The sequence below is a fragment of the Ciconia boyciana genome, chromosome 3, assembly GCF_034638445.1.
Source record: "Ciconia boyciana chromosome 3, ASM3463844v1, whole genome shotgun sequence".
NCBI lineage: Eukaryota > Metazoa > Chordata > Aves > Ciconiiformes > Ciconiidae > Ciconia > Ciconia boyciana.
Window position 1 is genome coordinate 108,127,106 of NC_132936.1, and position 14,923 is coordinate 108,142,028.

The following is a 14,923-nucleotide window of genomic DNA, read 5'->3' on the forward strand; positions in this document are numbered from 1 at the left end:
GTAGCTAGAAGCAATTCAGATTACTCAAGAGAGCTAGCCTTTTACAACCAGATATTAATATATAAATACACTAAGGTAGTAGAATAGTATAAAATTTTCACTATCTAGACATAAACTTTTTAACGCGTTTTGCAAAAGAAGACATATAGCTTGTTTCCTATGTATGAAGCCTGTGTGTACACAGGTTTTATATGCATCACGGCTGACTTGCCGAGTGGATGGATGAAAGCAGAGTTCTTCAGAAAAGACAGCAGAGACCTCTCAACATCTTGCACAAGCCCCCTCATGTTCCCTAGACAGCTAACCTTCAAAATGTCATTAAAAATATGAAATATTGAAATTATGCTACTACAGAGTAGCATCTGTGTTTTACACCCTATTCCTTCTGTGGCTCTTCAGAACAAATCTGCCTTAAAGCATATATTGCTTAGAGGATGAAAAAGGATATAGTATGTTTGTATCTGGTATCTCCAACAGTACATTTATTGAAATATTCATCACTTGTTCTAGTCCCTGAACTACTTCTGAATTGCTTATGCCATTTTTGAGAAGATGCTCGCCATATACAGACTTTATATGTTGTTATTCTTAACTATCATCCTTCTAACCCAGAAATTTTGCCAGAGGGGCTTTACTTCACAATGACAAGAAGTTATGTTTTAGTTTACTTAAGCTGGAACTGGGACATTTCCCTTTCTCTTCCTACTAATGGAGGAAAATGTTGCCAAGCAAATACCAGACCAATTACTAGATCATGCATAGTACTCTCTTGTATGCTAGGGGACTTCAGTTCTGGATTTCTCTTTTCCGTAACTGAAGTAAATATCCTGCTGGAACCTATACTGGTAACGCTGATCATTTGAAGCTATCTTTCTTTCACATATCTGAAATAACTCTACACAGGCAACCTGGAGTAAAATAAGTGATAGTCCTGAGAAAGGTCACAAATGTCTCTAATGGGCTCAGATATAAGAGGACTGGAAGAATGGCCATATGAGGAAGCTTAACTTCAGCATTTTGTAACCTGAGGCTTTTTGCAGTCCAATGTCCTTTCAACCTCTTCTAGTATGTCTTTAACTTTAACTGAGTATGACTTTAAGAAGGCAAACTGATGCTTTCCTTCATGTGGCTCCGTTCTGACCAACACTCTTCTAGGCAAAAGGGTGGCTCCTGCTTCAGACTCAAGCCCAATTACTCCTTCCCTTAGGTTACAAAGGGGAGGCTACGCCTCTCTCCTGCAACCTGAAGCTCCAAATGCATGGGGCAGGATAACATGCAGTGCAGGAATACTGAGATACTTTCGCAAGCACCTAAATGCCTTTTAAGCGTTTGCAAACTCTGATAATGAATTAATGCAAAAAAGTAACATGTTGGGCACAATTAGGTATTCTTAAAGTCTTGTTCTAACATTTCCCGAAATCCAAAGCTATGAAGCCAGAGATAAAACAAGCATGGAAAATTTCAGCTAAACGGTTATAAAGTTATAGGGCATTGAAAACAAGGATTCCTACTGAAGCAGCTTTAGCTACAGGCATCACTACCAACTCCACCTTCCACAGCACAGCACAGCCCCTCTCGACTACACAGCTGCTCATCACACCTAATATAATCACGGTTATATAACCAGCCCCAGCACAAGGCACTTGATATAAATGTTGATGTCATGGTGATTTTGAAAAACAACATTTCTATTAACATTCTGTCACCAGCTTTCCCAGCTGGCTGACTGCAGACCATTTCCCAAGATGTTCCAGTTCCTCCCTGCAGAGCTCTCTCGCGCATCTTAATAATAATTCATAACATTTCTATTGCACCTTTTACTTTGACTCCCACTGACATATTCAGCTGTGACTTTCAGAGCAGCAGTAATACTGTTGTAGCTGTGATTGCCTTCACGATACAGCAAGGCAACATTTCTAGGGAAAAGAAATATATTTTGCTAGACCAATTAAGTTAATTATAAAAAATGGACCATCTCGGAGTCACACAAGGCCTTCCTCACAAAGTCTGTTGTATTGTCGCTACTAAAATTATGAACTAGAAAATATCCATTTAATGGCATGCTGGCCAAAAGATTCAATTGATTGGGAATATAACCTAAAAAGGTTGCAGGAGTTAAAAGTTTGCAAAGATTTTGTATTTAGAACCAGGAGCGAAATCTAATCAAACTAGAAACATATTTCCAGAAGTATTTTTCCTCTCCCTCTCATCATTAGTCCCTTCACTGACCTGTCCCTGGCATTCTTCCCCCCAGTTTCAGGAACAAGTACAGCAAGCAATCACATGCCGACATAAATTAGCCTACATCTAGCAGCATACATACAAGGCCAGAATACAGTGAGCAAACATCAGTGAATATAGTCTAAAAAGCATAAAAAGGATTTTCCTTTTAGCATGGATGTAAAGTGCTAGACAGTAAAATAACAGTATGCTTAGTGGAGGGGGATTGCAAATTTCTTCCATTTCTTCCAGCAGCACCTTGCCAGCCCCAAGTAGTTAACTTCTACAACCAAGCACAGTTCCACTTCCAAGATCTCATCCAAAACTGGCATCTCTGCTGAGACTGTGAAAGGTCATGAGGAGACCATGTGTGATGCAGACACCTGAGCAACCGAAAAATCCATTTTACATTTGTGAGGTCATCTAATACCTATTTAGATGGCACCAATCATTTGTCACTGTTGAACTAAGGTCAGTGAATCAGGAGCTTAAAATATAACTGTTTCTTCATCCCTCTGTCCAGATTCAAGGTTTCAAGGCCATCGTGGCTTTTATGTAAGCAACTGTGAGATGCTGCCAACAGAGCAGTCATTTTATTGCTATACAACGAAAATGTTGTCTCTACACATTCAGAATCAGATATGGGAAGAAATGTCTCAAAATGTATATGTGCCTATGAAATCAGTCATTTTGCATCTTACTTCTAAAATCATTCAATTCATTTCTGTGTCGTATATGCTTCCCACACTTGAGAGACCTTTGATCCTATCTGTGCAATGGAGAAGCACATCTAGGATGGATTGTTAAACAACTGACTGTAATAGCCAGCATATTCCAATAAAAGCCAGTTCATATGACCTTCTGCATCTTTGTTTTAACCAAGCCAGGAACACTCCTGCTAAGCCATCTGTTCCTATAATGAAAGCAGCAACACAAGGACATTGAAGAATGTGAGTGGTGCCTTAGCAGTTTGGTCCTACTTGTGCCAAGGCAGCATACGGTCATGTTGTGTGTTCATAAAGACACCAATGCAACAAACTGTTCCTAATTTCAGCTGAGGATAGTAGCCAGACTATGTTAAAAACGACTATGTCAGTCATAATAGCAATAAGAGCGACGATAACAGTAATAACAGACCACAATAGCACTGCCATACAAAATGTCTCTATATTTTTTTTATTTTCTAACGGTCATTCCCTTTACTTACATCGCACTATGGATCTTTAACTCTGTATTGAAAGGGTTGCTAAATTGTTTCACCTTGATCAAGTACTACATTCATTCTGGACTAAAGTTAGAAGAGATATGAAAGAAAGGCGAGGCAAGGTAGATTACATGCTGCCAGAGTTAAGTATTTCTTAGGCCGTATTTTCAGGCTGGAATCATTCAGGCTCTTGAACATGAGCAAAAATGTGTGTACTACACATACAAATCTTGTTGGATACACTTAAAAAATTCAAATAGAAGATCTCAGATCTTCAGCTGCTTCTTTATGCTAGGAACACACCTCAGCCTTGCACCCAGCTTGCTGCAAGTCCATGTGCTCTGGACATGACCTGCGCATCATATTCAGCATTCCACAACTATATAATGTCTGTATAACACAGCGTGTCTCACACACTTCCCGTGTCCTTGACAGGACTGATAGACAAGTCTGACAGGGAGGCTTCTTCTGATGTGTGTTGAAATGTGGCATACCACAGAATAACAGAACCGTTGAGGTTGGAGCAGACCTTCTGATCGTCTAGTCCAATGCCCCAGCTCAAGCAGGGTCAGCTAGAGCAGGCTGCCCAGGACTGTATCCAGACAGGTTTTGAGTATCTCCACAGATGGAGATTCCACCACCTCTCTGGGCAACCAGTGCTCCGTCACCCTCACAGTGAAAAAGTGTTTCCTGATGTTCAGAGGGAACCTCCTGTGTTTCCGTTTGTGCCCATTGCCTCTTGTGCTGCCACTTGGCACCACTGAAAAGGGCCTGGCTCTCTCTTCTTTGTCCTCTCCCTTCAGCTTGTTTTTATACATCAATAAGACCTCCCCTGAGCCTTCTCCAGGCTGAACAGTCTCAGCTCTCTCAGCCTCTCCTCACATGAAACATGCCCCAGTCTCTCTCTCTTCCTAATGCAGCCCAGGATGCTGTTGGTCGTCTTTGCTGCAACAGCACATTGCTGGCTCATGGTCAGCTGCTTGTCCACCAGGACCCCAAGCTCCCTCTCTGCAGAGCTCCTTTCCATCCAGTCAGCCCCAAGCTGACTAATAGGATTTGTAAGCAGCTGACAATGAACTCCCCTTTAAAATGTGTGCCTGCGTAACACCAGACTTGGATGTAGATGTAAAAATAGCAAAAAAAGGTACTTTAGACTAGGCCGGGCAGTCAATTTGTTACAGCTGACTATGAAGTGTTGATGAGTCAAACATGAGACTTAAAGCGGAGAGCTCAGCTTGCACTACCCTGACTTAAAACATTCCTCTCAGACGTTCACATAGGATCAGAAGAGACAGCTAGTCTTCCGCTTTGAAAACATCTCCCTGGTGTAGTATGATAAGATTCAATTCTCTTCTGTACAACAAGAGAAGATAAATTTCCAGTGAATGCTGCGAGGTTTTACGTCTCCTATGAAACACAACCGATCCTCTACTTTGTACATCCATCATTTCAAACATGCAGATGAAGCTTTCACTGAGCCATCTTGATTCCCAGGTCTGGCCAAGGAAGAAGTGAATCCTTGAAAAGGAAAATATTTTAAAGAATTTGCTACATTGTGAAGATTGCTTTCAATTAAAGGCAAGTGGTAGGTAGTCTGCTGCAGTCTGGAGTGTCTTCTGGATTCTTTACTTGATATCCACATGGCTTCTGTAATTATAAATACTTCTTCCACTGTTAAGTCACTTACGACTTGAAGTCACGGCCAAAACACACTACATCTTTCTCATCTTCTGGCTCAACTACCATATCACGCTATATGTGGAGACAGAAAAGGAAGCTACAGAGTTTATAACTAAGGGAAAGAAGAACACATTCCCAATGACCACATTGGACCACATTCCCAATGACCACATTTTTGACCACATTCCCAATGCCACATTTGTTTCAGGACCAAAAATCAAATTGATGTTCCAGAACTCAAAGTGAGAAGGTTCCACCCTCTCCTGCAACTGCCCCTTTATGGCCACAGCAGCTGCAATCTCTCAGTGTTCCTAGGACCGAGATGCCAAAGACAAGACCTGCAACTACAACAGATGTGGGTGACAAAGGGTGTCAGAATTTCACCTCTTTTGCAGAGCTCTCACATATGGAATATGACTGTGATCTCAAAACTTACTGTTACCAGAATGAAAACAAAAGACTCATGTCACAATCTAGGTTTTTCTATAGGAATTTTCTCAATGAGAACAAGTGGAAAAAGCATCAAGAAAAAATGTAGCTATGTTGCACTCTTGCTTAATGTACTGCAGAGGAAAGGGGGAATATACATGGTCAGTGACTGCTTTTTTTGACTTTTTTTGCACAGAAAGCTCTAGTATTGGACATGTTTATAGATTAGACAGATGCACAAGGGCAAACTGAGGTTAAAAATGTGAAAGCCAAAGTGCATGGTTCACATTATTTCTGCAGTTCTCTCTCAACACAAAATTCTACTGAAAATCAGTCAGATTAATTCTTTTGTCAGAAAATGAATGCAGGATTGATTACCAATGACCTCAATGCTTCTCAAAGGACTGTACCTAGTACAAGAACAGACTGGAAGCTACAAGGGATCAGATCTTCCTTCCAGGAGATTTAGGAGACAGTGATCTAGAGAGGGTTAGTCTTCAAGAGGTACTCAAACCAAATAATAGATTGAGTCTTAAGTTTCGAGGATGTTTCTAAAGAAAAATGTGCTTTATTTCAGATATTTCACAACTTAGATCTTTAATATCTCATCAACTCCAGACCCATTATACAAGGCAGAACTTTCCAGAGTCAGAAATAGAGCAGAAAGAAACCAGATGTGTGAATGATCGTTTATAAAACCAAAATGTTGTATAAAATATATCCAGGGCATTAAGAGAACTGAGGCAGGAGACCAGCTCCACTAATTCTTCAGCCTACACAGACACATGCCCAAAGGATGAAACTGTCACCTTCTACATGTTGTATCTATTCTGTACCATTATAATTTCAAAACAGTCAGATCTTTTGCCTAAGGAGTCTTCCCAGCTGGCAATGCTAACACATCACTGAAAAATCATATATCCATTTCAAAACCGAACAGAAATACAATTTGGTAACAATTACTTCAGCTATTCATTCCTCCAGATTTCAAATGTGAAGTCACAGCTTTCCACCCTTGAAATAAACTCATCCTGCAGGCGGGATATGGGTGGGGTTCTCACCACTGTGTCCCAGTGAACCGAGGTGCACAGAGACGTCTCAGCTGCTTCTGTATGGCAAGTGCAACATGCAGTGGAATCGCAGTGGCTCAGCTCGTTTGAGGTAGACTGTGGACAGGCATTGCCTTTATTTCACACAGCAGCTTTTCGATGTGGTCATACAAGCTGTAGAAGAAGACAAAGCCAACGCAATAACTGCTGATTCCAAGGGTACCTGTAGGCACAAGCAGTGCCTGAAGAAGCCACGTGGCGAGGCCACAGCAGGGACAGTATCTGTGAGCAAGAGTGGTGACCACTTCAGAACGAGAAGGAATGCTTTCCTGCACGTACAGAAGACACGCTCACGTAGGCTTTGAGTAAGGCAGAGGTGTTCATCCTGAATAATCAGTCTTAGGAACTGTCACCTGCTCTGGTGGAGTGGATAGAAGATCCATGCTTAAATAAATATAACTTGTTTGATTTAAGAAATCACTGCCTCCAGCAAACACTTGAGTATGTATTTAAATGAAGAACTGAAGAATGAGTAGGTAGAATACGATATTCCACTCCATTCCAGAAGTACATTGCATGAAAACCCCACAAACGCAAGCCTGGAGCAATGTTAAGATTATTTCACTGCCTACTAAAAACCTGCAATTTTGCTGTTAAACTCGGTGTTTGGAGTAAGATTCATTAATGGTCTAACAAGAGGTGAATCCACTCATATGGCACATTTGTTTTCGGTAGCAAGGGATACATGACCTCAACCAGACGCTGTGGCAGAAGTTCTCAGTTCAGAGTCAGCACCCAGAGGATAAAGCCAAGAGTCAGGAGCTGGACTCAAAAGCAAGAGGACAACATTAAGAGCCGCTCCTGCTAAAAGAGCAAGACAATATAGGCACTGCCCTTGTTTAGCAGGCACCCAAGTCTGTGAGCAGTTTTGCAGACAGAGTAAGCTGCAGAGAAGATGAGTCTTCTCATGGGCTTGGCTAAGGGGATCAGACTGTAGCTCTGATGTGTAGTTCCAGTTCTTAAAATTTATCCATTTAGAAACCGTTTTGTCTTAGTTCATTCAACTCGTAGCGTATACAGCATTATCTATTGGCAAAAAACCTTTATAACATATAGGCATAGGAGAACATTTACTAACAACCTGTCAGGTTTAATAATTTCCTGGTTGTAGCTGACACATTATGCAACTTGAACTTTATATTTAAATACAGTGCATGCACACAGTATGTCTCTTGGTATTTGCTTTGTTTTTTTAAATATGTTGTTAAGTGAAAAATGTTCTGCTGTACAAACCAAAGATGTTGAACACAGTAAGCTACTGTCAGTCTTAAAATACATACTAATTTTTCTAACTGCTACATTGCATAAATAGATATTTAGAGTCTGTTTAAAAGCAGATTATTTATGTAACAGTTCATAATGAATCCTGTAGCAACAGTACCATTTTCATGCATATTTGTATGGATTGTCTTTTTAAAATATACTCCTTTTGTCTAATATTCTTATACAAAGGTAAAACAGTTCAGAAAACAAAGCACTATTTAGCTATGTAGTTTTTCATCTACATAAATTCTGATCAACATCAATTTTGTAAATATAATGGGCCAAATTCAGCTGTGTTATAAATCCACAGCTGTCAGAGTATTCTGTAATTAATATTTCCTGCCTTTGCAGAACACTGGGCAGATGGTCACGTTTTAAAGAGATTTCAGTACAGTGCCCAGAAGTCATTCCCCACTAATGGTGCCATACGATTAAGGTGTCTTAGGTCAGGATCCAGTTTTGAAAGATGGTACAAAATCACAACTTTCAAGGACTTTTACTAGAAATTTGGGGTAAACCACCTCTGAAAATGAAGTACTTTGATAGCACTACAGTGCTTCTTTTTATGTTAATAACATCTGATCTTGGGATGCCACCTCATGTGTCAGGGCTCAGCCCCAGGCAAAGCTTTTACATTAAGTGGTAAAATAAATGCTTAGAGGACAAATGCTGGAACCTAAGAGAAACACAAGCCATCAGTTGTCCAAATAAACTGCAGGCACAATATAACCTTCAGAGGGATCAAGGGTCTCCCCTGCTCAGTTTTATAAGTTACAGGATCAGGTAGGGCAGAAAAATTTCGCTGTGTAGGCATTAGCCTACTACAACTGAAGTCTATTGGACAGAAATATCAATTTCTAAATTGGCATTAAGATTAAGACAAAGAAAATTGAAGTGAGCTAAATTTTATATTTTTAAATGTTTTCAATATCTATACAGTATCCCTAGAAGTATGATCCTACAAGGAAAATTTGGAAACAATTCCTGTACTTAATTGTGACATTTGACTTCTGATGCAATCCAAAGCATAACTCCTATGGTCTTCATTAACCAGGTAACATTCAGAAAACACATCGGAGAGGCCACAGCAGCAGCCTTGTGTGACAACTGGCTGCTAAATGTAAAACTTTCAGGGACAGGAGAACTATTCACTCTCTTTGCCTGTTCAGTACTGGCTTTCCCTTCAAAACTGACAGCAATTATTAGGAATTGTTGTCAAGTGACCCGGGGCTATTAGACAGATAGGTATCCCGCAAGAGTACAGTAAGAGAAGGCCTTCAGGTGAAAGCAACTTCAGATTTGGAGCTAACAAGTGATGACCTATTGAGGGAAGAAGAATCAATGATCAAGTACAAATCCCTGTTGTACTCAGCCCTCTTGAATATACACCCATTCAATATTCATTTTTGATTTTTTTACAAGTCAGCTTTTCAAACCCCTGCTCCTATTTCTGGCTGCATAACTGCATTCTGTATTACACATGTATGAAGAACAGGATTATTGTGTACAAGTATATTTTTTCCTCAAGCAATGCATAAAGGAGTGGACATTCACATATATGTAAGGCATATGTGTGAGCATTCACCCGTATTAACATTTTTGGTTTGTCAGTGGCTAGGTCTGTGTGCGAGTAATCAAAAGACAGGTTGAGAGACAACAAGGAAATCTGTCCCATCTGCAAAATTGAATCAATCATGTGCTGTCAACAGAGATTTAGGTCACAAAAAGCTTGAGTCTTACAACATGTTATTGCCTTAAATGTCATGCTGTTAAAGAAAATTATATAAATGAAGCTATTTCTCACCACAGTATTACATCCTTTATTTAAATGTCTAAGAGGAACAAACAAACAAAAAATGCAGCTGTCCAAAAATCTTAGCATCTAGGTCTGTAACTCAATGACCACTGCTAAAACCAAGGTGCCTGGGAGCCTTTCTGCAACCAGCCTTACACATGTCAGGGATAGTATCTGGTTTTTTTCCTGCCAGCTCATTTTTTTGCATCGAAGCAGTGCATTGCCGTTGACACAATTTCTTTTCCCTGAAGAGCAGAGAGAGCAGAAATCTTCTGAGTTTTGCTTCTCTGCCTGCTCAGGGGATGTGAGGAAGCAGGGAGAACAGATGGGCAAAGTAGCATGTGCAAAAGTATCTCTGAACCCAGCAAGTCACTCAACAGAAGACCTAGAAGGGACACTTCAGCTGTCACATTCCTTAAGGTATCAGGTAACATTTTTGGTACTGGTTTTTTGTTGTAGTTTTTTTTCATCACAGGCATTTTAATTTTGATATTAAGCTTAAAATGATAATATCTGTGGGACTCTTGGCATTGAAAGCATTCTGTTAGTCCAAGAAACCAAAAGGCTCTCTCCACTGGGTCACAATTTATGACCTTGCAGAAAAGGGCTTGGATTATGATGACTCTCGAGCTGTCTTATTCAGCTAATAGAAACTGCTGTGCTTTGCATGGGGAGGGTACAACCGTTCCCACCATGGCACTTTATTTCTTGAGTCTGGGTAGCTCCTCACAAGAAAAAGGATTTACATCCTAGCAGCATTTAACACCCACGGACCCTGACAGATTTAGTAAGAGGTACAGTGATTCAGCACAGAGAGGATGGATTAAAAATAGTGACGTTGTGGCTAAATTGTCTCCACTGTGTCTCTAAACACTGACAACCTCAAAGCAGCCACTTATGATACTTGAAAACTACCTGTGCAATTCCAATTGCGTGTCCACAAGCAAAGGTCATAAAGCATCCCCTGGACATGAACGCAACAAGGCCAGGAAAAAGGCAATCCAGCAAAAATGCCTGACTGTGCCAGTAGTTACTGAACAAAACCAAGATTTCCTATTCCACGCATTACAGCTTTAAAAAGGAATAAGTCAAAAAAGCAAGGGGAGAGAGGCATAGCATAAGCTCAGTGGCATCACTGTGCCCCAGGATATCATATAATGGCTACAGAAGAGCTCAAATGTAGAGAGACACTGATTCTACTTCCTCTATCTGCAATCAGTATGTTTGTTCTGGGATAAACCAAACATCCATAATGAATACTGAAGGAATGCTGGACACTGCCTCATATACTTGAGCAACTGACCAAGAAATAATTCATCCCTGTGCAAAGCTTACCCTTGTGAGTCTGCCAAGGTCAGTGTCACTTTGGGTTATCAGCTGCTGGAAGTGCTGGCTAAGTTAAAACTGCCTAGAGCAAGCTTTAAACTTACATACCCGACTTCTTTGACAAAATGTCTGTGTCTTACTTTATCTGAGTTTGCAATCCCCTGATAATGCAAGGCACATTCTCCCCCTGTCTTCCTTATTCTCTGCCCTTACTTCCCTTTTTGGCTCAGATAAATCTTCCATACATAGCAGAACGAGGCTTGATTACAGAGAACATACTAGTATCACTCAACTGACATTCACCATCATATGTCCTTCTTAAGAAATAATTCAAATCAGATTTAAATACTGTTAAGTTTGTACCAGGAAAAGGTTTCTGGATGTGCAGTTTCTCACTCTGATGAAAAAAAAAATCTTTTCTTCAACTTAACGTATAAGTGGTAATCTCCTTATCAAATATGCTGCATCACCACTATGAGCTACAGTCTAAGACCTAAACCCCATGTAATCTGAATGCAGGTTTTTGCTTTGGTCATACTCTTAGCAAGTATCCCAAAGGCAGTAGCACCTCTCTGGTCTGTCCTGTACCTTCACAGTAGCTCCGGACCTCTGTTTCACTGCAAGTTTATGGACTTCAAGTTTACTTCAGCGCCTAACCCAATTCTAAAGCAGTTCTTAACCTCCAAAGTCACTCAACTGCTTTTTTAAGATGTAAGCCTGTTTTTTTCTTCCAAATCTAACAGTACCACCACTCACCTTTACTTAAAAACTCAGAGTTAGAAACTGGAACTGCTTGGGTGCAACAGGGGATTTTAATGGCCAGTTCATTTCCCAGGTAACCCTGGCAGGAACACAGAGGCCATGCAACCTCCTTGGCTTTGCAGCATTCTACAAGACTAGGAGCAAAAGCTTTCAGAAATCAGTATAATTTTCCAAACTGAATCTGGATCAGTTATCCCACAGGAAAATGTTATTCTTCCTTTATTGTATCAGTACCACCAAATGTTTCACCTCAGAAAACTATTCTTTAAAAATAAAATAATTAGCATTCTGAAAGGAAATGGAGAAAATGTTTATGCTTTGACTAGCACAAGCCAGATCCAAAGATTTCTGTGTTGCTGTTTCAGTTAAATCAGTTTCCTTTTCTACTTGAGCTGTTTCTAGCAACAGTTCAAGTTGCTAAGTCTCTGTCCTTAGAAATACTAAGCAAGGACCCGTACTGTACGAGAAGAGCAGAGAGCCATTCTCTCAAGGAGCGAGCCTATTATGAAAAGAAACTGAACAGATACATAACATCTTGCAGAAGTCTGATTAAAAACAGAAACATGAAGGTTAAACCTCTCAGCAATATCAGATTGTTCAACAAAAGATGCAGCTGGTATGGAAAGATGAACCTTTGCTTCACTGTCTTCCCTTCAGAGCTAAAAATAAGAGTGAGTGATGCCAGTAGCTGTGTTGCTATTTAGCTTTACAAATTCAGCTCATTAGGCTTATAGGTACAGAATCATTCCCTTCCTACCATGGATCATGAAATGATAGTAAGGACGTGAGCACTCAGGAACTGGGCACCAACCAGCCTTTGGTTTCAAAACTCAGTAGGATAGTTCAGGAATAAACAAAATTAATACAGTCAAGTTCAAGATGAGAGTCAAGACTGAAATTACCATTACAACTAGGAAGAAAAGAGAAGCTGTACATAAGCCTCTGAATAGTACATCCCTCGATCCCTTTTTTCCCCATCTAGTACATCCCTGTCTTTTTCTTCTGTCTTTTTTTGGTATTTGAGATCAAGGCAAATGGTTATAAAGTGTTTGTGAAGAATTTTTTTAAAAGCTAGCTGATCTAGACAGATAGACCAGATGATCTGTAGAAGGCTGCACAGGAGCCAAATTACAAAAGAAACATATTAAACATTTTTTATGTGCCTTGTAGCTTCCCAGAGAATCTCCCAGAAAAGGCACCAGTCCACCTGTTCATTTTATTTTCAGGTAAGTACTTCTGAAAATAGATCAGGGGAGGAGATAAGTATGGACTGACAAGGCTGTAAGGGAGCGAGAATGAGCGGTCTTCAGATGCTGAAAGGAGAGGCTGTATATCCAACCAGAAGGATCAGCATCATCTTGTGTTCTAGAAATATGAGATCTTCTTCATCCCTGCATGTAAACTGAGGTGAGGCATTGTTTTAGAACTGTTTCATAAGGCCAAATCTCTTCATCTCATACAACCTCCACTCTCCCCTACCTCCTTCATTCCCAAGGTCAAGTGTAGGAGATAAAACAGAGGAACCAAATTTGCTCTTGTAGGAAATCTGGCAGCGCTGCTGGCGATCAGAGCCCTCATGGCCTGAACGACTGCCTCTGAGCGAGAAAGGAAATTCACAGGAGAAATGGAAAGCTGATGAATAGGAAAATCCCTACATCATCCTATTTCCAAAGACGTTCGGATTAGGGAAAAACCAGCAAATGGTATTTCCAAGCCTACAAATAGCAGCATCGTGTTAACATTCACAGTAAGCTGCCAGTCTCATTGGCTCCTGAAACCCTGCTGCAGCTCCCCGTACTGCTTTGGTTTTGTACTTCGGAGGAGATTTTATGATAACAGAATCACTTGACTGCAAAGACAGAAAAAATCAGCATATGGAAAATAATTTTTGCTAACAATATATGTATAGATACACTATCAAAGGACTTCTTCCTCTCCATCAAAACAACCGAAGAATTAAACTGAGATTAAGTATGCCAAAAAGTGACCATAAACAACAAATGATAAGATGACTACACATTTGCAACTAGGAGCTGTTACATTTTTTCCTTGGAAAAAATAATTCCCAGACTTCAGATCAGATTTATAACTATTTCCTCTGAAAGTTTGCATTTTTAAATCACAGCTTTAAACAGGCCAGAACACCAAATGTAATGAATCATTTACCTGCGATACTAATGCACTGCAGCAAAATCTCTTTAGCTGACATAATCCTGAGCTACTTTAAAATGAGCACCTCCTTATGTTTTTTATTCTAATAATGCTAGCATTCTAAAAAAATGTTTTAAATAATACTAATTTTTTCAATCTGCTTTATCAAGTTAGATCCTGTAAACTTGGCCTGGCTGACATACTAACTTTCTGAACTGCATAGATCTACTTGCTCTAAGTACAAGATTTCTCAGACAGCCTGTTGGAAGAACCAAGAAAACTCTACCACATGCAGAACCCAGAGGTGAAAAATGCACCCATTAGTAGCGTCCAGGAAACACACCTCCCATCACATCAAGGCTACTACAAAAAGGCATCTTTCATCCTGGTTTTGACAAAATCCCTCTCCCCACAGTGAATGCAATTTATCTGATGGATTTCTCTTTGAAATGAGGAATGAAGTCCTTCTCTGTAATGTTACTGTACATGAAATAAAAATGAAATAGAAACTAAATATACCCAACACTATTCTGTTCTCCATCCCTCACATGAACCCAATATCATTCTTGCACCCAAACAGAAGCATTAGAGGCAACACTCATCCATTTTGCAGTGTAAAAAGCAACCTTGTAAATGTGAAGAACAAACATAAAAACCTTGAAATGACTGTCAGTGAGAGTAGTATATTTTTTACGGTTTCATTGCTGGGGGTTTTTTTAGTTTCTTACTCTTATCCAGCATATATGCACACATCTACCTGTCTGTCTGTCTATCTATCTGTCTATCTCCACGTAAGATTAATAAGGGCGCACTTAAGTGCATTAGAGCATGGGTGCATACAAAGACAGTTATGTACCCCTCCTTCATCCCTCCTTTATAAGCCGATGCCCCTGCTAGTCCATGTGCCCTTTCCTGCAATTTCTTCCACTGCAGCTCTTACAGCTGGTGTGCAGTGGTGTGTCCCACCATGACCTAATTTCAAAG